The following is a 23,423-nucleotide window of genomic DNA, read 5'->3' as shown; positions in this document are numbered from 1 at the left end:
GAAACAAGTGAGGGAAAGAGAATGTTTGCTGCTTAACTAGCCCCTTGGTGAGAAAAGCTGTCCTATAAAATAACAACAGAGAATAAATGGCAGCAATGCAGAAGCCTTTTGGATGGCAATCTTGAAAATGTCTCATCCAAGTAAATAAAGCCAGAGGGGAATTAAGAAGTGAGAAGCTTGCTGAATGGATAAGGAATAGCCCCAGTTAGTAGCTCTACTGGCCCTGATAAATGCAAAGTGTGCCACATTTGCTGAATGCCCCATCTGGAACACAAATACACACAGTGGAAAAAAAGAAGGCAAAAATAAAAGCCAGCAGCAGGCATCAAGAAGTGAAGTGCAAAATCAAAAAAGGATGAAATAAACCTTAGGTAAGATTCCTGATGCTACTGTTACTACGTCACTCAAATCCCACATGAGAGATTTCAGATATCCATGCCACAAACCTTACACATAAAGGTACTTAATTGGATTGCGATCTGTATATACCTAAAAGAAAAGGATAAAATTTTCCAGTGCTCAGTTACTGCCAAAATTTAAAGTGATGCCTATAGTAACGTCCACTATATTAAAATAGTATAAGGGACTAGCATCCATCAAATGTAATTTGACAGGTGCCCTGCCTCTTTGAGTTGGGACTAAAGGGTCAAGAATCAATCCAGGCCCCTCCCCCCAGAAGGGGAGGGTTTAGGGGTGATGTAAGGGCTTTTCCTAGAAACTCTGTGTGTTTGCGTGTTAAAACCCATTTTGAACAGTACAAAACCCCCCACATTTATGTATAAATGTATACATAAATTTATACATAAATGACATTGTAGAATAGCTGAACTCTTCTAGTCTTCGCCCTCCAAAATTACATCCAAGACATTTTCTATCCTTCTTTATGCGGACAGGCTCACTAACAATGATAGCCAAAATTACACTAGCCTACCTTCAGTACTGGCTTAAAATAAATTTTCAGTTACAGGGATTAACCCATCTACTTCTAGAGAACAATTTTCAATCTAAGTGGTTGAAAGCGGTCCTAAACAAATTGCAAGCTATGGGCTTCTCTCCACAAGCAACATTGAGTATGCAACAGGATGAAGCAAAATCAGCCATTAAACAGAGAATAATGGACATGGAAAGACAGGTAGACCTTAGTAGATGCCCCAACTACTAAATCCAATATCGTTTGCTCCCCATGGCCTATTTATCACAGCTTGAGACATATAAGTTTAGGAAAGCCTTTATTCTGGCTAGATGTGAGGCCTTTCCCTCAGCGGTGTTGGAAGGCAGATTTAAGAAGATCCCAAGGGAATAGAGACTCTGCCTTTGTGGATCTGGTGAGATAGAATCTATTGAGCATATTATGCTACGATGTAACAGGCATAACAAGATTCGAGGAAAATATATTACACCTCTCTTAAAAGACATGACAAACCAATTAGACTCAGACTACTGTAAGCAATTGTTAATTGATCAAAATCAGACTACTACAGAACTGGTAGCAAAATTTTGGGTGGGATGCCATAGTAGCCAGAATAGATAGCCATACCCTTAGACATTGGTCTTATATTGTTATATTTGTAGTTTTATTGCTTTTTTTATTTGATTTGGATTTTTGCAGTCTATGTCAGTACCTGAAGCTCTGCATGCAGTTTTGTTTTATGCATGGCTTGATGCTGTAACAATAAAGTATATATGTATGTATGTATAACTCCACATTTTTAGTAAAATGATTTAATACTATTCAAAGTAAAAAAATTCCACATTTTATACCCAAGGAAGATTCTTAGAATCTCTCTGTATGTGTTAAAATCCATTTTGATTTTCCAGGAATCACCCCATAGAGCTTTAAGCAATAAAACTCAACATCTTTCACAAACCAGAATCATCAAGTTAAGAAAGTAAAAAGTGACCATCCGCCCTCAAAGGCCTATAGACTTTTGAAAAAAGATTGCAACGCAAAGACCATGTGCCACCAATGTTCAAACTCCACGGCTCCTTCTGCAAAATAGAAAAATAAAACACCCACTCAACAGTATACATTTATAATAGGTTAAAACACTTATTTATTGCAAGGTTTCAGCATAGATTTGCAGTAAGGTAAAAAAGAAAAATAAGTCATTGCTGTTTCCCAGTGAAAACTGAGATTTCAGATGTTTGAAATGTGGGTTTTTCCATGCCCCTGTGCCCCTTAGGCCCCCCTACAAGTCTCAGGCAGTCTCTATGAAGACATAGAAAATCTAAGAAGAACATGCAGGTCTGCAGAAGACCTATTCATATCTACCGCAAAGACAAAGCAGAAACCAATTAGATCAATCTTACTAAAATGTGGGGTTTTTTGTACTGTTCAACTTACTGCAGGTTTTCCTCATCCATCATCATCTCCAAACTGCTCCACTCTTTGCAAAGAGTGGCAGGCGTGTGCAGAAGGGCCCCAAAATCCCCGCTGTGGCATTTCAGCAACTGCTGTGAAGTTTCACCCCCAGGAGGCCTATGGGCATGCCGAGGCACGCTCTACGGCCCACCCTTTTCTTTTTCACCTTAATGCCAATCTGTAATGAAGCCTTGTAGAAAGCAGACATGTTACATGGATTGGTTTGTACTATTGTGAGCAATTACCTTTTCTTTTGTGCTTGATGTGCATGTGCTTTGCTTCATGGGAGATGCACTGGAGGTCTTTTGTGCAAATCACCATGAATAAAGAAAAGTGCTTGGTGTCTTACATGTACAAGAGAAGTGCAAGGTCTTGTGATGACTGAAGGATCCTCAAAAGGTTTTTTTTACCACATTAAGATAATCTGTCTCTATATAAATAAGACACTTTCACATTCCTAGTGAGAGCATATCTCCACAACTTGAATGTTAACAGTAAAGAAATTGAAATTATTAAAAATTGTAAAACTATGAAAGTTCAATCCAAGAAATCAGAAAAAGACTGATACATAGAAGGGCAGCAATGAAGGAACTAGAAAAGATCATGTGTAAATATGTGTCACTGGAGACCAAGATCAAGATCAAGCACAATACTGTATTCTTGATGTCCAGGTGAGAAATCTGGACAGTGAAGAAAGTCAATAGGAAAAAAATGATTTAATTTGTATAAGAACAAAGGAGACAGGGGCGACTGCAATAACTACCATGGCATCTCTCTTCTTAGCGTTGTAGGAAAGCTGCTTGCCCGTGTTGTGCTGAAGAGGTTCCAGGTGCTTGCAGACAGAGTCTACCCAGAATCACAGTGTGGATTCCGAGCAAATAGATCCACCACTGACATGGTATTCTCCCTCAGACAGTTGCAGGAGAAATGCAGGGAACAACAACAGCCACTCTTAGTGGCCTTCATAGACCTTACAAAAGCATTTGATTTGGTTAGCAGGGATGGCCTTTTTAAAATACTTCCTAAGATTGTATGTCCTCCTCAACTCCTTAGCATCATCAGGTCCTTTCATGAGGGAATGAAGGGCACTGTAGTTTTGATGGCTCAACATCAGATCCCTTTGACATCTGAAGTGGAGTGAAACAGGGCTGTGTCCTTGCGCCGACCCTGTTTGGGATCTTCTTTGCTGTCATGCTGAAGCATGCCTTTGGAACTGCAACAGAAGGTGTCTATCTCCGGACTAGATCAGATGGAAAGCTCTTTAATCTCTCTAAACTGAGAGCAAAGACCAAAATTCATCTGAAATGCATGCGGGACTTCCTCTTCGCCGATGATGCAGCCATTGTTGCCCACTCTGCCGAAGACCTCCAACAACTCATTAATCGTTTTAGCAAGGCCTGTCAAGACTTTGGACTAACTATCAGCCTGAAGAAAACACAAGTCATGGGCCAGGGCGTGGACTCACCTCCCTCTATTACCATCTCCATGCAAGAATTGGAGGTTGTCCATGAATTTGTGTACCTTGGCTCAACCATCTCTGACACTCTTTCCCTAGACGTCGAGCTGGATAGACGCATTGGAAAAGCAGCTACTATGCTCTCAAGACTCACAAAAAGAGTATGGCTCAATAAGAAGCTGACAGCATACACCAAGATCCAGGAGCCTGTGTCCTGAGCACACTCCTGTACTGCAGTGAGTCCTGGACCCTTCATGCATGGCAGGAGAGAAAGCTGAACACATTCCATATGCACTGCCTCTGACGTATTTTTGGTATCACCTGGCAGGACAAAGTTCCAAATAGAGTAGTCCTAGATCAAGCTGGAATTTTTAGCATGTATACACTACTGAAACAGCGATGCCTACGTTGGCTCGGGCATGTTGTGAGAATGGCTGATGGTCGGATTCCAAAGGATCTCCTGTATGGAGAATTAGTGCAGGGAAATCACCCCAGAGGGAGACCACAGCTGCGATACAAGGATATCTGCAAGCGGGATTTGAAGGCCTTGGAAATGGATCTCAACAGATGGGAAACCCTGACATCTGAGCGTTCAGCCTGGCAGCATGCGGTGCATCACGGCCTCTCCCAATTTGAAGAGACCCTCGCCCAGCAGGCAGAGGCAAAGAGGCAGTCACGAAAGCAGCAAAATCAGGGAGCTAGACAGGGTACAAATTGTATTTGTCCTAAGTGTGGAAGGGATTGTCACTCTCGAATTGGCCTTCTCAGCCACACTAGACGCTGTTCCCAGTCCTCCATGCAGAGCACGATACCATAGTCTCTCGAGACTGAAGGATGCCTATGATAGAGGAGACCACCAGAAAGATGAATATGTGGGTCCTAAATGTCAAGTCCTCTTGTCCCAAGCAATAACTGGTTCGTGTTTTGTTTCGTTTTTTGTTTCCCTAGTTTTCCTGAATTCTGGTTGGCTTCCTTATTTTCACCCTTAAATTCAGTTATGCATTGGCAGATAGCAAGCTGGGAGAAAAAGTGCATTGCACCACCTTTCTTTATTTCCAGAAATAAAGAATCCCTTTGTCCTTAGAATCTTCTCTAGGCCTGAAGTCATTGAAAATATGTAACCTTTTAGCCTGTCCAGACTGTTCTATTGGCTTCCAGCTCAGCCAAAGTTTTGTTGCCACAACAATCATATATTTGTCTTTATTTTGCTCATTTCATAATGTAAAAGTCCAGGCTGGAAAGAATTCTTAGCCCTTTTTGCCAACAGGAAACAGTCTATTGTGCTGTTCATGAAACAAACCAAAGATTTCCTCAATATCATTCCATAGCCAGTCCATTCCACAGGTCAGTCCATAGGCCATATATCTGTAGTCCAGTTTAGCTCTCATGTTCACATACTTTTTGTCCAGTGTGCCCTTATACCTAAACCTGGACTTGACTAACATCTTTAAATAAATTCAAATCCCCAGGGCCAGATGAACTGCATCCAAGGATCTTGGAAGAGCTGAAGAGCTCTAAGAACCATTATATATTATTTTCTTGAGATCATGGAGGATGGTAAAGTAGCAACTGATTGGAAGAGAACTAATGTTGTTTACTCTTCAAAAAGGGCAAAAAAAAAAGAGGAACCAGGAACTACAGAGTAGTCAGTCTGATATCAATCCCCGTGAGCAGATATTAAAGCAGTCACACTGCAAACTGTTGGCATGGGTCCAACTCCAAAGGCAGATGTGATGTTTGCCTCTCCAGAAGCTTGGAGTCAGATTTGGATGATGAAACTTGTAAGAGCACTCTGTTAGGGAAAACAAATCTTGGAGCCCAAGACAACAAGTTACACAGAGTCTCTTATCTGGTAGCTTCAAATCCTTCCCTTTATAAGCAGAGCAAAGATGCAGACATATAAGAAAAAACACAGTGCATCTCCCATGTATGAAGCAAAGCACATGCACATCAAGCACAAAAGAAAAGGTGATTGCTCACAATAGTACAAACACAGAGAGAGTTCTGATAAGACTTATAGCATAATATATTATACTTGATATATTAGCATTGGCCAGACTTATATAAATGGCTTTATATACATAGGCTTGTGCATATATCTCTCAGAGCAACGTAACAGTCACAGAAGTAAAGTAATGACCACCAGACTCACAACTGAGTGGCAAAGTGCTGTTCTCACTCTCTTGCTTAAATAGTGAGAGCAGCCTATCACTGCAGACATAGCAGCTGAACATGGTTAACAAGCATTACCTAAGCTTGTTCCAGCTGAATGCCATCAGTCATCCATTGACTTGACTTTACAGGCATGACTTTGCATTCTCACTACAATATTAAATTTAACCCCTTGTTCACTTAAAGGAACAAATCTTGACACAAACACCTTGAAAACAATGCAGTAATAACTAGAAACCAACATGGATTTTTCCAGAACAAATCCTTTCAGACTAATCTTATCTCTTTTGTTAATCAGGTAGCCTCCAGTAATATATATTGACTTCAGCAAAACCTTTGACAACGTGCCCCATGATATTCAGATTAGAAAGCTAACTAGCTATGGACTGTATAGAAAAAATGTCAGGTGGATACACAGTTGGTTACAAAATCGTACTCTGAGAGTGCTTATCAATAGCTCCTTCTTAAACTGGGAAAAGGTAACAAGTGGGGAACCCAAAGGTGCAGACCTGGCCCTGTGCTCTTCAACATTTTTATTAATTACTTAGTTGAGGAAGTGAGGACTTATCAGATTTACAGATTACATAAAATTGGGTGGAGTAGCTAATACTTTGGAAGACAGGAGCAAAATTCAAAAAGGTCTTGATAGGCTTGAGCACTGGACTGAAAACAACAGAATGAAATGTAACATGGATAAGTACAAAGTTCTATACATGGGGAGGAACAAATGCACAATTACAAGATGGGAGCTATTTGGCTCAGTAACACTATGAGTGAGAAGGATCTTGGAATTGTTGCAGATCAAAAGCTGAATATAAGCCAACATTGTGATGTGGCTACAAAATAGGTCAATGCTCTTTCAAGATGCATTAACAGAAATACAATCTCCAGATCCCATGAGGTACTAGTGAATCTCTATTCAGCACTGGTTAGGCCTCATCTGGACACCATACTCTAAGAAGGATGCCAACAGGAGAGGAGAGCAACAAGGATGACCAGGTGTCTGGAAAACCAAACTCTGTGAGGAAAGACTGGAAGAACTGAGCATGTTTAGCCTTGAGAAAAGAAGATTGAGGGGAAATATGATAGTACTTTTTGAATACTTGAAACATAGTCATACAGAGGAGGGGCAAAATCCGTTATTAATCATTCCAGAGTGCAGTATATGAACTCAAACTACAGGAAGCCAGACTTCTACCGAATATCTGGAAAAACTTCATAACTGTTAGAGCAGTATGACAATAGAATCAATTACCTTGGGAGGTGATGAGCACTCCAACGCTGAAGGCATTCAAGAGAAAAGTGGACAACCATCTGTCAGATCTGCTTTGACTTGTATTCCTGCACTGAACAGAGGGTTGGCCTTGATAGCTTTATAAGCTTTCTAACTCAATTATTCTATAAGCCTAACATTGGTCACATCATGAGAATACAAGATTTGATGGAAAAAGCAATAATACTATGATGATCAGAAGGCAGCAGGAAAAGCGGAAGACCAACTATGAAATAGATGGACTCAATGAAAGGAGCCACAGCCTTGAGCTTACAAGAACTGATCAGGGCTATAAAGGTAGGCATTTTAGAAGTCACTCATTCACAGTTCCCACAAGTTGGAGTAGACTTGACAGCATGTAACAACAGTGAGTGTACATATCTAGAAATACCAAATCATCTCATATTACATACCTTTGAAATTTGCGTTAGTGACCTTTGGTCTTCGCTTCTGTCATTATGGAATGTTCTCACCTATCAAATACACGTAACACATTTTGAGGAGCTGCTTGTTTAGTCTTAGTTCAGTACTAGGTATGAAAATGGAATAGAACATAGAATAGAAGCTTCCCCTCTCCCATTAGAATGACATCTGTTCCCTACTTGTCCTGGGATTGATCTTCAGTACACACACTGATGTACTGTCTCTTTAATGAAGACTGTGAATTTTGCATGTTGCTCTTCCTTATGATGATGCATCTTGCCATCCTGAACAGCATGTAACACTTATTGATCATCTTCCTTTGCTTTGGGGCCTTTAAACATTCATGCCCCAGTTTTTATTTTGTGACAAAACAGGAATCACTGCACAATAAATTCAATTTTATATCATTTAAAAATATTTTCTTCTTGTGTTGCCAATAATTATTCAACTTTTAAAATGAGTTTGATTACAGAGAAAAATTATTGATCATTCAAAAGCATATTCCCTTTATAGTCATCATTCTCTTTATCCTTGTGATAATTCTCTTTGCATTCAATGGTTTGATGAAGTGAAACCCTGATGTATTCTTTTGAGTAAATTTTTTGGTAGAAACTGGCTTTGATGTTATGGATCCAAGCTTTTAAATGTTATCTTCTAAAAGATAAACCTCTGCAGGATCAAAAGAATTGTAAAAAAATAAAAGTGGCCAAATCCTATTGCTTAGTGTAGTAAATCACACTAGAGTAGGCCCATTGAATCAATGGGGATCTGGTTAGTCAACTCCTCCATAAGTTACATTAATTCAAATGGACCTACTCTGACTGAAACTTTGAGTGCTAAAATATTGCTCCCTTGTGATAGCTATGAGATTCTTTTTCAGCAGGAAGCTTGGGCAAAGCTCAGCCTAAATAAAACCGAGACTTCTGATTTAGGCCTTTCTCCCAGGTGCATCACATTCAGATGTTTGGAGCTGAGTAGGTAAAACTCCCCAAATGGAAAATTATTTATTTATTTTATAAATTTATTTACAAGCTTTTTTAGCCACATTACCAATGGTCTATGAGCGGCATACAGCAATATTAAGCCTTTAGAAAAACATTAAAACCATTAAAAATACCCAATATTATAATAATACCCTGTATTAAAATAGTCTATCATTAATAAATCCTGCTGGTCATATGGCCAGCTAAAGGATACTATTTAATTAAAATGTTGGCTAAACAGAAAGGTCTTTGCCTGGCTCCGAAAATCCAAAAGTGTTGGAGCCAGACGGATCTCTATAGGGAGGGTGCTCCAAAGTTGGGGGGCAACAGCCAAGAAGGTCCTATTTCGACATGCCATTCCCCTCACCTCTTTCAGGGATGGGACCTTCAGAAGGGCCGTCTGGCCTGATCTTTTAGAGTACGGGCAGGATTGTATGGAAGAAGGCAGTCCTTTAGGTAACCAAGTCCTAAGCCAATTAGGGTTTTATATGTCAAAGTAAGCAAATTATGGTGTTTGTAGTCCAGAAAATTAAAAAATCCCATCCCTGATGGTTGGATTCATATGAAATAACATTTACCTATTGATGAAAGACATTAAGGATGCAAACCTATGCACACTGACATAGGGGCAAATCTCATAGAACTTATTGTGACTTCATTTGCCTCAGAAGGCGCCTCTATCTGTTTTTCCCCACATACCACCCACATGGGGCAATCAGGGGGAGAGAAAATTACCTGTGAGGTCTGCTCTGCCACTGCATATCTGGACCTGTACAATTTTATGTGCACGCCAGTTTTTCAGTTCTTGCGTAGAAGTGTTTCTAAGCAGTATTTCCAACATCACATTTTAAAAGAACACAGTACTTTTTCACACTACACATAAAAGGCTAGAGATGAAAAGAAGCATAAACAATTCACTTGTTAATGTACACATTTGAGATTTTAGTTATGCACTGGTTGTCCATCCCACTTTTGTTTTGCAAAATGCCTGAGATGTACGTTCCACTGCACTTTATAGATCCAATGCAGTTTTCCTGTTCAGATTCCTCAGTGACAGATAAAACCTAACACACTCAGATAAAATCACTTCCTAGGCAGAAGCTGAAGAAAGGCTGAGCAATTTTCTTCAAACAATTATTATTGACTACCCTGATGGTCGCATGCTGTTGAAAAGAAATTTACAGCCTTGCTTTATGTTCTTGAATTTCCCATTTACAACTCAACAACATCACTATATCTGATTTCTATTAAGCTGGGAGATGAAGGAGATTGCAGGTTTTCAGAGTTCATTAAATAGGCGGTTTGGTTTTGTTGTTAATTCAGGCATGACATATTGCAGTATATATTGGAATAGATTCCAAACTGGTCTGAGTATTGCTCTTTTCAGTAACAGATCATTCTCTACAATTGCGGAGGTCATAAAAGTTCACACTTACGCTTTTGTTATGATGATCATACATAAAAATGTGGCTAATCTGGCATCCTGATGCAAGTGGAATGCAATCCTTATGGTAATTTCTAAAGTCATCCATCACTATCCATCCATTCTATATCCATCATGATTACCAGCAGATGAAAATATTCTTATTAAATCTCTAAGCAGTAACATGTTGAAGCTATTAGTACAGTAGATGTCATTGTGACAAGAATCCTATTTTGGAGTTACAGTTGCTAGTATGCTAAGCTGTGGTGTATTTCATCATATCTGTAGTATCCAATTAAGGATTGTCACCTCTTTTTTCTGACCAGTTCAATCTGTTTAACAGCTACATGGCAGGTCCAGCAAAGTCCTCTCTATGCTAGGAATAGTAATACCTATAGAATTTGATTAGTACAAAGGAAGAGAGTGTCAACTGAATTTGGTTATTTTTATGAATATAATAGTGTTCACAGCTTTATTCACACATAGGCTGGAAACAACTTGAAATTAAAAAATATAATGAGGGAGAAAGTGAAACTGAAAGATTCCCCCAGTGTATTAACAACAGGACCATAGATCTGGCTTATTGATAAATACAGCCCCTGAAGGGATATATTGGGAAAGATGGAATATAGATGCGTACATACCCTTCTTATGTATACACTGTAACATGTGAATATTTCAGGGAAGTTGAGAGCAGTACTGTCAGGAGTAGTGGAAAGTGACAATGATGGAGGATCTTTCATAGACAACATAATTCTTGCTTGCACTGCCCCAATTTTATACCTCAAAATCCTTAGGTAGAACATTCAAAAATGAAACAAAATGCAATGAAATATTGTTGGAAGATGGGCCTCCCAAATTGGAAGACAGTCATTCAGTTAATGGGGAAGAAGAAAGGGTGATTATGAATAAGATATCTATTTATTAATTTTGCCAGTTGGGACATTGGGCACCATCTCCCACCCACTCCTCTCTGACACATGTTTGTGAGCCTCCCCTGAAAGAATTTGATGTTTCCCCAAAAAACAAAAGTTGGTTTTAAAAAAAAAAAAAAAACTAAAAGAGTCAGGATGTGCTGCTATTTATATTTCTAATAGCAATCAAGTGTGGGGGTATTTATATGACATTTCACATTTTCTCTGCAACCTACATTTGAACCTGTAAGCAAGTTCAAACATGTTTATGAGTAATCTGACCTTTCTCACCAGATTACTCATAAACATGTTCAAACCCACCCACAACTCAAATATAGGTTGCTGGGGGGGGGGAAATGACATGTCATATGAGTCCTCCCCTAATAATCAGTTACGTTCATCTTTAAATGTAATAAATATTTCCCTCAAAATCTAAGGGCCCTCACATTGCTCCACTCTAGTTATGGCACTGGTGAATAGCACTGTCACTAATGAAGCAACTACATGAAAGGGTGCCAAGTTGATGACATGCATAGAAGCAAAAGGAAAATTGAGGAAAGTCTGGTGCTGCATTATATATTTCATTTGAGCATAGAATGTGAGAAGTCTAAATTAAGTAAACTTGAAATTCTAAAACAAGGAATGGAGTAGTTAAACACTGGGTAGAATCCTATTGGTGTAATTTATGCTGCAAATCTCCAGTGATGTCATCAGCTGTGGCCATGCTGTGGATGTTTTGGGAAGTTAAATGCTTCCTATTCCCACCAGCATCAGCCACCAAGGGTTCCCATGGATCTGTTTCATCCTAGGAAGATGTTGAGGGCTGCAGATAGAGTAGGGAATGGTTTAAAACTGGAAAATTGTTGCTACCAATGCAGAAGTTCAAAACTGGATTTTTGTTATTTTCCACCAGCTAAACACATTAAGGGAACACAGTTGTGACATTTCCAAAGGAAATAGCAACAACACCTTAGTAATATTGGAACATTCACAGTTTTCCAGTGAAATAGATCATTTGTTCATGCAGATAGATCTGTGGCTGTGACTTAGTCTATGAAAGTTCATGTCAAATAAAAACTTTTGGTCCTTAACATGACACTAGATTTTTTTATGGTTGTTTTCTCTTAGCTAGTCTACATTAAAACTGAACTATAGGCCAGAATGTTATTGAGAGAATGTGGATGAGATGAGGCAAACCATTAAGAGTATCACTCTTAATAGTATCACTCAATTATGTTTTTTGATCATTGTGTCCAGTTCAGGGCACTACAGTTTAAGAGGGATATTGATAAGGTAGAAGGTTAGAAGGGAAACTAGGATAGAAAAGCATCTGAAAATGAAACCCTATGAGAAACAGTCGATATAGCTGATTGTGTCTCTCCTGGAGAAGAGAAAAATGAGAGGTGCTACAACAGCAAGGTATATCAAGAGCTGTCACACAGAATATGGAACAAGGTTGTTTTCTGAAGCTCCAGAGCATACAATAAAAATTATAAGAAAAGAGATCTTGCATAAATATTAGGGGGAAAAACCCACCATATTGATGGGAAGACCAGTTTCACAATTTAATGAATCGCCTTGGAAGCTGGAGGAATCTATGATACTATATTTCCAGAACTGCCTACGTTGACCAAAAGGGTTTCAAACAGGAGTTTTACCTGCTATACATGGACATATCTACAAATGATCCAAAGCCTTTTCCACATGAATCATATCATCTACCCATGAGACATGGACCATTCATCTTAAGATATATAAGCATTTTCCCATATTACAAAATATTTATAAGTATATGCCAAATATATATGGAAAACAAACCACACCAAAGAATTTCAGAAGATGATCAGTGTGGGTGATCACAGAACAAAGGAAGGCTAATTGCCTTAGAGAGGGAACAAAGGAGTTGACAGTGAAAGTCTGAGCCAGCGGAGCCTACTGGCAACACCCAGAGAGCTCTTTTATTTACTTAGCATGATTACATAATATGTTATGAGAGAAACAGGATACTAATTACCTAATCATAACTAGAATGGGCTAAAATACCTGTTTGATCATATGCTCTTCCTCTAAGCAAAAGGGCAGAAGAGGGGGCTACTCAACCCACTGGCAGCTGCCACATCCTGCCAGGAGTGTTTGCACATCACTGGAACAGAAAGCAGCTACAACCTTTAAGCAGAAGTTTCCCACATTTCACCTTTTTTGTTTGTTTGTTAAGCAAAGGCACACATTCTTTCATATATTTGCGAACTACATATACATCATTTCAGCGAAGGCCTGAGGGTGAAGCTTTGAGACAGGTAGTTATGAAAAAGAAGGTTGGTATACATTGAATAAAGCAACATAAACTTATAAGGAGTATGAGGAACATAGTTCCATACATTAACACAGTACGAAGCCATCCAAAGTGGGGTAGTCATGACCACAAGCTGTCCCAGGCAACAGAGATTGGCAAAAGACTCACAACCGATGTGATTAGGCAACATGAGATAATCCAATGCTGTGCGGTTGTCTAAAATAGTGTCACATAGCTGTTGTTGCTTATGATTCAGCAGGGCAATAGCAGTGGAAGTATGGTTAACGGTTCTAGCTAAGGAGCATGCAATGTTGGCAAGAGTGTGAGAATTGCAAACATCAGGGCCAGAAATGCCAACAAGAGATGCAGCCAGTGAAACATATTCTGCTTCAGATAATAAAGTAACATTACCATTACAAGTAGTATCGAGAGACAAGCTTTCTCATCTCAGCTGAATTGAGGAGTTCTTCAAGGCAAAAGGTTGCATAAGTTGATTACTAATCTACTAAGACAGCATTGTGTTTCTGACAGATTGGATGGAATGTAGCTGAAGGTACATTGACCACATGTAAAAAACCCATCTTGTAGGTAGGATGATATGTGCCAAATTATAAGAAATGTTGACAGCATGGGTACAATTCCATGTCACTTTGGTTGAAGAAATGCATGTGTCAGAGGAACAGTTGACTCTGGCACATGGACTGTTTTCATTAAATGCTACAAAAGGGGTGTAGAAGGAAAAGGCATCAATGGGTAGTGTTTTTATTGTTTGCCCTCAGTCAGGAGAATTAGTGTACTTAATGACAGTGCCATTCAACCACTGTCCTAAACAAGTGTCATTAGTAACGTTGCAAGCTTCTTTACAGATAGGAATTAAGCAAGTTCCTAGTAATCCATGCATAGCATATTCCGCTTGCAGACAGAAGTGAGAGACATTCACAATTTCTGCCAACCATTCCCATAAGTTAAATTGCAGATAGGCATGCAAATCCTCTCGAGCCTCTGCAACACCTATTGAAACTGCTCCAAAAATGAGAACACAACACAACAGCATAACGGAGTTGGCATCAGCTGCGAGATAATGGCTGCTAGAAAGGTTTCAGGAGTTTCCAGGATCTGCTGCTGATTTAGAGTTCTTTTTGCATCAGCACTCAGCATCTTTATCATCCCCCAAGTAATTTTGGGCTGAGTGCCTTCAGGTTGGCCTGGGCGCTTCTGGTGACACACAGTCATCTGGTCCTGCTCCAGAGCCATCACTGGGTTAAATTCTGGAATTGGATTCTGCAGGTTGCAATGCCAACTCATTCTTCTCATGATACGGCCTCACACACTGAGCCGGGATCCACAAGGGACCTGTGGCACAGCAGTATAACTGCAACCCCATGTTAGTAAAGGGGCTAGACCCTCCCACTGAGGGTCAGGAGGTTGCTTATAAGTCATCAACAGCCGTTCCATGGGGAATTCTTTACAAAAGTGTTTCTCTACTGGCTACAAATTATGCTGACCTGCAGATACAGTTAAATGATTTAATGTGAATAATGCTATTGATACTACATCTGGAACATCTTGGGGCTTAATCCCTCTGTTTTTTCTTTGTTTTGAAAGGAGAAATTTAAAAGAGTGGTGTGCTCGTTCTACAATAGCCTATCCTGTGCAGTTATAAGGAATACCATGGGAAAGTTGAATGTCCCATTTATTGCAGAAAGTGGTAAAGATGTGAGAGGTATAGGCAGGGCCATTGTCTGTTTTTAAGGCTTGAGGCCAGCCCATAATTGCAGACATACAGAGGAATCACCATGAAGGGGGTAGCCCAGATGTATCCTGAATTAGTATCACTAGTTAGATGAACATAAGAAAGAGGTGCAAGAGTAGGAACATGAGTGACATCCATTTGCCAAAGCTGATCGGCATCTGTTCCTTGTAGGTTAACAGCATCAAAAGGAAAGGAAATGGGAGACATGAAACAGGAAGAGCAGGAGGAGATGATATCTCAAGCTTGAGAAAGCGGAATAGAAAATTGCTTATGGAGTTGTTTAGCACTCTGATGAAAAAGGAACAGCTGTCAATAGGATTGGAAAAGAGGGGACACAAGGAATGAAGAGCAAGGTCTGCACGATGATTTCCCTCTGAGATAGCATCTTGAAATCCAGTATGAGATCAGATGTGAGCTGCAAAAAAAGGTTGTGATCTGGTAGCAAGGAGGTTTTTAAAAAGTCAAAAACAGGGAAAGTAAGGAAAAGTCAAGAGCAGGAAAAAGATAGACTGATGTCCCTGGATTGCATTAAACAAAGGCTGCAATTCATGAGTAGGAAGGCACAAAATGGAAGAGCCCGATTTAAGTGGCAGAGGAACTGTTGCAACTGAACTAATTTAATTTGAGATGGAGTTTTTAGTTCCGGTATGAACTGAGAAGATGTAGCTTGCAACAGTTTGTGCCCTAGATAAAGAAATGGAGGTGTGGTTTGTATCTTTTCTGGAGCTAAGTGAAAGCCTTTTCCCCCTAAACAGTTAGCTAGAGCATCATAGACAGTAGTAGGGAGGGATTGCTCAGCCACGAAAATGTTGTCCAAGTAATGATATATAAGCAATTCAGGATGTTCCAAGTGAAATTGCTGTGGGGTTAGATCCTCAAAATGTTGACATAAAGTCAGGGAATTCAACTTTCCCTGAGGCAAGACTTTGCACTAATATCTTTGAGTAGGTTGGGAATTGTACATAGGGCCTGTAAAGGCAAATTTTTCCCTGTCTTGTGGTACTAAAGGAATAGTGGAAAAACAGTCCTTGAGATCTACTACTATTATCTGATAGTGTTGGGGTATCAGATTTGGATTAGGTAAGCTGCATTGTAAAGGGCCCATAGGTTGAATGCACTTGTTAACTTCCTGAAGGTCATGTAGCAAATGCCACTTCCCAGATTTCTTTTTGATGGTGAAAATGGGGGTATTCCATGGACTGGTGGAATATTCTATATGTCCTTGATTTAACTGCTCCTATACTGCATGGAGCTTTTGTTTAGACAATGGCCATTGATCAACCCAGACAAGGTAGTCCAGGGAGCCACGTTAATGGCAAGGCTGTGTCAGATTGTGTAGAGGTCTGTATTATAAATTTGTCTGCAATTTGGCACCAATCTTTTTCAAGAGATCCCAACCCCAGATGGAAAAAGGAACAGGCAGAATGCAAGGAGTGATTGTGATTTGTCTAAGAGAGTCACCTAGACTTTCCAGAACAATGGGCTGAAAGCTTTTCTGGGCTTGCTCATAGCCTCCAAGTCCCCAAATGTCATGCACTGGCTAGGTGGGATAGCTTTCTGGCCAGTCATTCTTTGAAATAATGGTAATGTCAGCTCCTGTATCAATCAGGCCATTAAGAACAAGAGATTCCATTTTAAGAGGGAGTCTGGGCTGCGAGTGCTTGATGGCAGTTAAGGCAGCAACTCGAGTAGACCCAAAAGCCCCACTACAAGGGTTGGTAGAAGGACCCATCTGTGTTAATGGAAACAACAGCAATTGAGCAATAGATTCACCTGCAGGAAGGACTTGCAATATTATTCAGACCAGGTTTGAATAATTAGGGGTCCTTCATAATCCCCATCAATGACACCTAATACAACAAATAAACCCTGTGCAGAGATGCTAGAGCAGGGCAGCATGAGACCCACAGTGTCTTTGGGTATTGGTCCATGATATGTTGTTTTGACTTTTTAGACAGGTAGAGGGAATTGATAGTAAACCTCTTTGGCTGTGATCAGATCATGACCGGCACTTTTAACAGTAGCAGGTCAGATTTCTTGTACTGGGGTAGTGTGATGGGGTTCGCTACCTCCCTCAGGCAGCCCCTCATTTTTGGCAGGAAATAATAAAGGCTTAGCCTTTATAACTTTCAAACTGTCAACTTTATTCTTCCCAATGTCCACCAGCACTTTACTTGAAGGTAATAACGGTTCCAACTTGGGCAACAGGCCACTATTGTCATCAACATAACTCTTATTATAGTCCCATGAACTTAACAGTGTTGCGCTCCATGCCATTCCTTGTCCTCTGACCGTGGGGGTGGGGCACTCCTGATCGGACAAATCATCCCACAACATGAGTGCCTCACCCACCCCCTCTCGTCTGGACCGTCAGGAAACAGAGTAGTTTTCTCCCACTCATGCCGCAGCTGAGCCTCTCTTGGTACCACTATCACTGTCTATTCATGGGTCACTACTCACCTTGGCTTCTCTGTCTTATGTTCTGGATCTGGGAGAAGTCCTCATACTTTCAGGTTGGGAAAGTCCTTTAAGAGCCCTTGGGTGCAAACTCTTTCAAATGCTTTTCTTCTTTCTTTCCTTCTTTTCCATTCATACTCCTCCACCACAGTGCTGAACCACACCACCCCTTCATCGCTTTTATCCTCTTCCCACACTGACACCTCCTGCTCCGCCCACTCCCCTTCTACCAAACAAACCTACATTTTTCCTGCCTTTTCCTCAGCTTTTAAATCTCCCGCCTTTTCTTCTATAGCCCCTGTCATCTCCTGGTGTTCTCCTTCTTTCCTCTGTTCCTCCGGCTTGATAACTAAGGATGGCACACTCTTCGCCTCTGCTTCTTCACAGGTAGTATTCACCGAGTTCCCCCCACTTTACCCAGAGCTGGAGGTCCACCCGACTTGGAGTTTCCTGGTGTTGGAACAGACTGGCATTGATTGGCCCAGTGATAACCTTTCTGACCTTGGGGACATTTTATAGAAGGGTGTTTATTATTTTGGGGGGTTGATCAGCATTCCCGTCAGACGTGCCCTTCCTTGCCACAGGAAGAACATTTTTAATCTCGGGCAGGGTTCAAAGAGGTAGCCATGGCTGTAGCCAAAAGTTCTGTCTTGTGAGTTTCTGTCCCAATATTCTGAAATAATTTTGGCATGGCAGCAATGTCAGTCTCTGGTTTATTGTAAATAGCCTGAAGGGCCATTTTACAATCCATGTTAGCATTTTCAACCACCAGCTGTTTCATCAAAATATCAGCCACCTTAGTATTCTCCACCTGCCATTCTCTTTGCAATTTGTTAATGAAAGACATATGTTCCTCTGTAGGACAGTGACACAAATTGGCAAAAGACCCTAAAGGGGACCTTTATCTGGAATTTTTAACCAGGCTGCTTTAACAATGTCAGCTATTTGTTCCACTCTGCAGTTAGGGATGTTAATCTGCTGTGCCATGGTGACTAAGAGTCCATCTCCATTTAGCATATTGTTGACAGAGCAATATTGTTTTGTAAATTATCCATGGCCAGAATCGCAGTGGTGTCTTTCCATTCCTGCATAAACAATATATTGAGTAGAAGTGAACATTGCTTTAACCAAGACTTTCCAGTCTGCTGGAATAAGATTTCTATTTCCTTGTAGCCCATCAACCAGCCCAAGAGTAAAACTGCTATGGAGACCATTTTCAACTACACTTTTTTCAACTCTTTAAACATGGCAAGGGGAAGAACCTCATGAACATGCTGGCACTGATTGTTATGAACCACAGGACAAACAGACATAAGGGGGAGGGTGGCAGCAACATCCTCCGGGCTTCCTTGGGCCATAATATCAGATAACATCTGCTGCATTTCTGAATGAGGAGGGGAGAAGGGGGAGGAGAAAGGGGAGAAGGGGCTGTTGGAAGAGTGGCAGGAGCTGCGTAAGACAGAGGATTGTTTCTATTTTCATGGATATATGGTGGCTTATATGGTGGCAAAATCTGAGGGGCGGTTGGAAGGTTAGCTGAAGACTGAGCTAACACAGAGTTCATGATCTTTGCAATTGCGCCCTGGCAAAGATGCCATGTATGGAGGACTTTAACTGGAGCAACATGGTCCTTGTGCAGTTTATTCCAAATTTTATCCCAATCTGAAAGCTTAAAGCTGCCCTCTTCTGGATACCAAGTACAATGAGTACCTATTTCTCTTATTAAATACTCTACTGAGGCAGATACACCATGGTGGCCTTCTTTATGGAGCAAGTAAATCAGGTCTTTCTTATGTTGATTTTGAAGAGCTGTAAAAGTGTTTCCCATCTTGAACTAATATTCACAGGATCCAAAAGAGGATGTGAGGATGCATCTGGAGCCCTTGCCAGGCGACGTGAGCTGCTTTGATTGCCTCAGGCATTGTCCCTGTTTGGGTGCCAATTGTGGGTGATCACGGAACAAAGGAAGGTTAATTGCCTTAGAGAGAGAACAAAGAAGTTGACAGTGAAACTCCGAGCCAGCGGAGCCTACCGGCAATGCCCTGAGAGCTCTTTTATTTACTTAGCATGGTTAAATAGTATGTTATGAGAGAAACAGATAGGATACTAGTTACATAATCATAACTAGGATTGGCTAAAATACCCCTTTGATCTTATGCTCTACCTCTAAGCAAAAGGGCAGAAGAGGGGACTACCCCGCCTTCTGGCAGCTGCTGTATCCTGCCAGGAGTGTTTGGACATCACTGGAGCAGAATGCATCAGTCCATATTTTAGAGAATTTATCGTAAAGCCTTTGACTGCATGGATCATGAGAAGCTATGGACTGTTATGAAAGAAATGAGTGTGCCTGAGCACTTTCAAATGCCTGTCCTGATGTGTAACCTGTATTGTGGATAGGAAGCTACTGTTAAGGCAGAATATGGATACAATGGTTTCCTGTTGGCAAAGAAGTCAGACAAGTGTGCATTTTATCTCTTTACCTGTTCCATCTGTAAGCAGAACATATCAAACAGAAATTTGGACCAGATTTAGATGAAGAAGTAAAAATTAGTGGAAGAATCATTAATAATTTAGGATATGCATATTACTAGCAGAAAGCAGGAATGATTTGAAATTACTTTTGTGAAAGAGATTGTCAAAGCAGGACTGTAGTTGAATATTAAGAAGACCAAAACTACTGACTATCGAAGAACTACAACTTTAATGTCAACAATGAAAAAAGTGAAGATTTTGCATGCCTTGATTCACTCATCCATTCAAATGGAGGTTGCAGCCAAGAAATCTGATGAGGACTGAAACTGGGAAGGGCAGCAATGAATTAGAAAAGACCATCAAGTATAAAGATTTGTCACTAGAGACTAAGACCAAGACCATTCACATTATTGTATTCCTGTGTATGGGTGTTAAAGCTAGAGAGTGAAGATGGCTTGACAGGATTTTTTAAAAAATGAATTGTTTGAAATATGGTGCTGGAGGAGAGCTTTGCAGATACCCTGGACTGCCAGACAGATGAACAATTGAGTCCTAGAGCAAATCAGACATGAACTATTTCTAGAGGGGGAAAATTATGATACTGAAGCTGTCCTACATATCATGAGAAGTCAAGATACTCTGGAAAAGACAATAATGCTAGGAAAAGTTGAAGGGAGCAGAAAAAGAGGAAGATCAATTATGAGATGAATTGACTCCCAGAAGGAATTACAAATCTAAGTTTACAAGAGCTGAACAAGGAAGTAGAGGACAAAGCATTTTGTTCATATGGGCTCCATAAGTTGGAGGTGACTTGACTGCATGTAACAACAAAACCAAATTTCTACCTCATTCCACCCTCATACCTTTCTATTTTCTATCCTGTTCAAGACAGGCATGACAAAGAACTATCAAAATAAACTGTGGTGGTACACAATTCTGATAAAATTCGCTTTTACAGCTGTGGCACAACAGGTTATGATGCAGAAGCAGAGTCAAATATGGTATATGTACAAAAATCTGTGTATAGAAAGTTTTAAACTTAATTAAAAAGGTTTACTTGGGGGCACTACTAAGGATAAAACTATTTTTAACATATGCCTAACACAGGGTTGTAGGAATTAGATGGATTTATTGTAACATGAAGTTCTCTATTGTATGGATATGGGTGACAGACCATGGCTGCATAATGAACGGAGAAGGTGGGTATGATTCCCACACAACCCTTGAAAAGTGACTGTTTGTTCTTTCAGAACACCTACAATGGCAAAGCAGCCTGAATCATAAGAGTACAACTTAATTGTGATGATAACAAATATAGCCACAGAATAACCCCTTAAACATGGGTTTTAGAGATGAAAAGTCACTAATTAGGCAGAGGAACAACTATAAATAATGCAACTCTGCAACAATTTGTATTATTAAGAAGCACAATAATAATGGTTAGAAAAATACTTAGCATCTGTAAATTACAAGGCTTTGCACAAAAGCCCAGCTTAATACTGTTATGGCTTTACCGCCTTAAACTATAGCCTTTTATATTATTCAATATATAAAGTCAAGCACATTTCTGGAGATTTTGATTGAGTGGATCTTTCCACTCCTACATTCATGTCAACAAGATTTTGAAAGACTGACTTGACTTCTCCAAATGTACCTTTTAAAAACACATCAAGCATTATTATTTCCAAGGATGGTAGCAATTTTATGAAAAATAATTGCACTTCATTATGTCATATTATGTATTATTCCGCTTAAGGATATTTATACATATGTACATATATATACCATCCTTGGAAATAATAATGCTTGATATGTTTTTAAAAGGTATGTTTGGAGAAGTCAAGTCAGTCTTTCAAAATCTTCATGTACAAGAATCCAAATTAAGTCTTTCTTCAGAGGATGCAAGAACAGAAATCAAGAGCAGGGAGGGATCTGGCCTGGTGATGAAAAGTCAGAGCACTTGATGGTCTGACAAGATGGAGGTGAATGTTGGATGTTATGACTAGTGGGCCTCCAGCTCAGGTGGTGTCAGGAAAGCATAAAAGGAATGGAACAGCTAGGTACTGGCACTTTTTTGATTTATCAGAAACACAGAGGACAGTGATGGAGATGGAGGGGACAAAGATGGAAAGGATGTATCATGATTGGCAAAAACCAAGGTCTGGGCCTAAAAAGAGTCTGGATTGGACTGGAGGAGAGGGATGAATGAGGACTCATGAACTGGATTGGGGGCTGGAGGTGAACGAGGGATTGCAACATGAGAGAAACTCTGGATTATTTGTGACCAGACTGTGGATAAAGGAGGACTTTCCATCTTTGAACATGTGTGTTTGGGGGGGGGAGGGTGTTGAGAGAAAAGAGAGTGCTGTTACCCATAGGGCCCAATGAACAATTTTGCAAAGTATGCTGGCTTGTTTGAAGGGACATCGCGGGACTTTGTGTTGTGGCTTCAAGAGGAGTTTTCTGAACAAGAAATTTGAGGAAATGTGCATGGAGGAGGGAAGGAAAAGGAGAAGTACAGGGACAAGCACAAAAGAGTTACACTTTTGCAGTAGGAGTGAGAGGCTAGATCCAGATGAGAGAAATAGTGGAAGCCTTAGGGTATTTGATAGGGGATGAAGAACTCTTGAATGCTTATTACACAAATCTGTTGGCAGAATGGGATGAGCAAAACAAGTGCGTGATCAGGCTGAGATACAGAGGAGTGGAGGAGCACATATGACCACATTCGCAGGGAGTGTACCACCTCGCTCTGTTCCAAGTGGGGCGTAGGGGGATAATGCCTATCCTCTCATTGTATGAAGCCAGAGCCTCATGGCGCAGTGGTTAAACCGCTGTACTGCAGCCAAAACTGTGCTCACGACCTGGGGTTCAATCCCAGGTAGCCGGCTCAAGGTCAATTCAGCCTTCTATCCTTCCAAGGTTGGTAAAATGAGTACCCAGCTCACGGGGGGGGGGCAATGTGTAGCCTGCATAATTAACTTGTAAACTGCCCAGAGAGTGCTTGAAGCACTATGGGGCGGTATATAAGCAGCACACTTTGCTTTTTTGCTTTAGCATGTCGGGGGATGGGACACCCTTACACTTGGTGCCTCTGCTCCATGTGTAACAAGAAGAAACTGGAGCAACTGCAGGAAGCAGTGAAGAGAGTGGAGGAAGGACTGCAGAAATAGCATGGGTACCGAGACAGAACATGCTGGAGGGAAGACTGGAGAGAGATGGAAGAAAGAGAGGAGGATCAAAGGAAAAGAGAGACACCAGCTAGAGTGAGGAAGGAGAGGGACAGAGGAGGACAGCAGAGGGAGAGAAGGAGAAATAAAACAGTATGAGATCCAAAGTGGAGACCTTCATGAGGGAAACAGGTCAGTCTTCAGAACATGTTTGCAGTGTTGGCCGCAGGGGAGGAGCAGGAAGAACAGGTGGAGCTAGCGGAAGTAGGAGG

Source organism: Pogona vitticeps, chromosome 3 (assembly GCF_051106095.1).
Source record: "Pogona vitticeps strain Pit_001003342236 chromosome 3, PviZW2.1, whole genome shotgun sequence".
Lineage (NCBI taxonomy): Eukaryota > Metazoa > Chordata > Lepidosauria > Squamata > Agamidae > Pogona > Pogona vitticeps.
Note: the sequence above shows the minus strand (reverse complement) of the source record.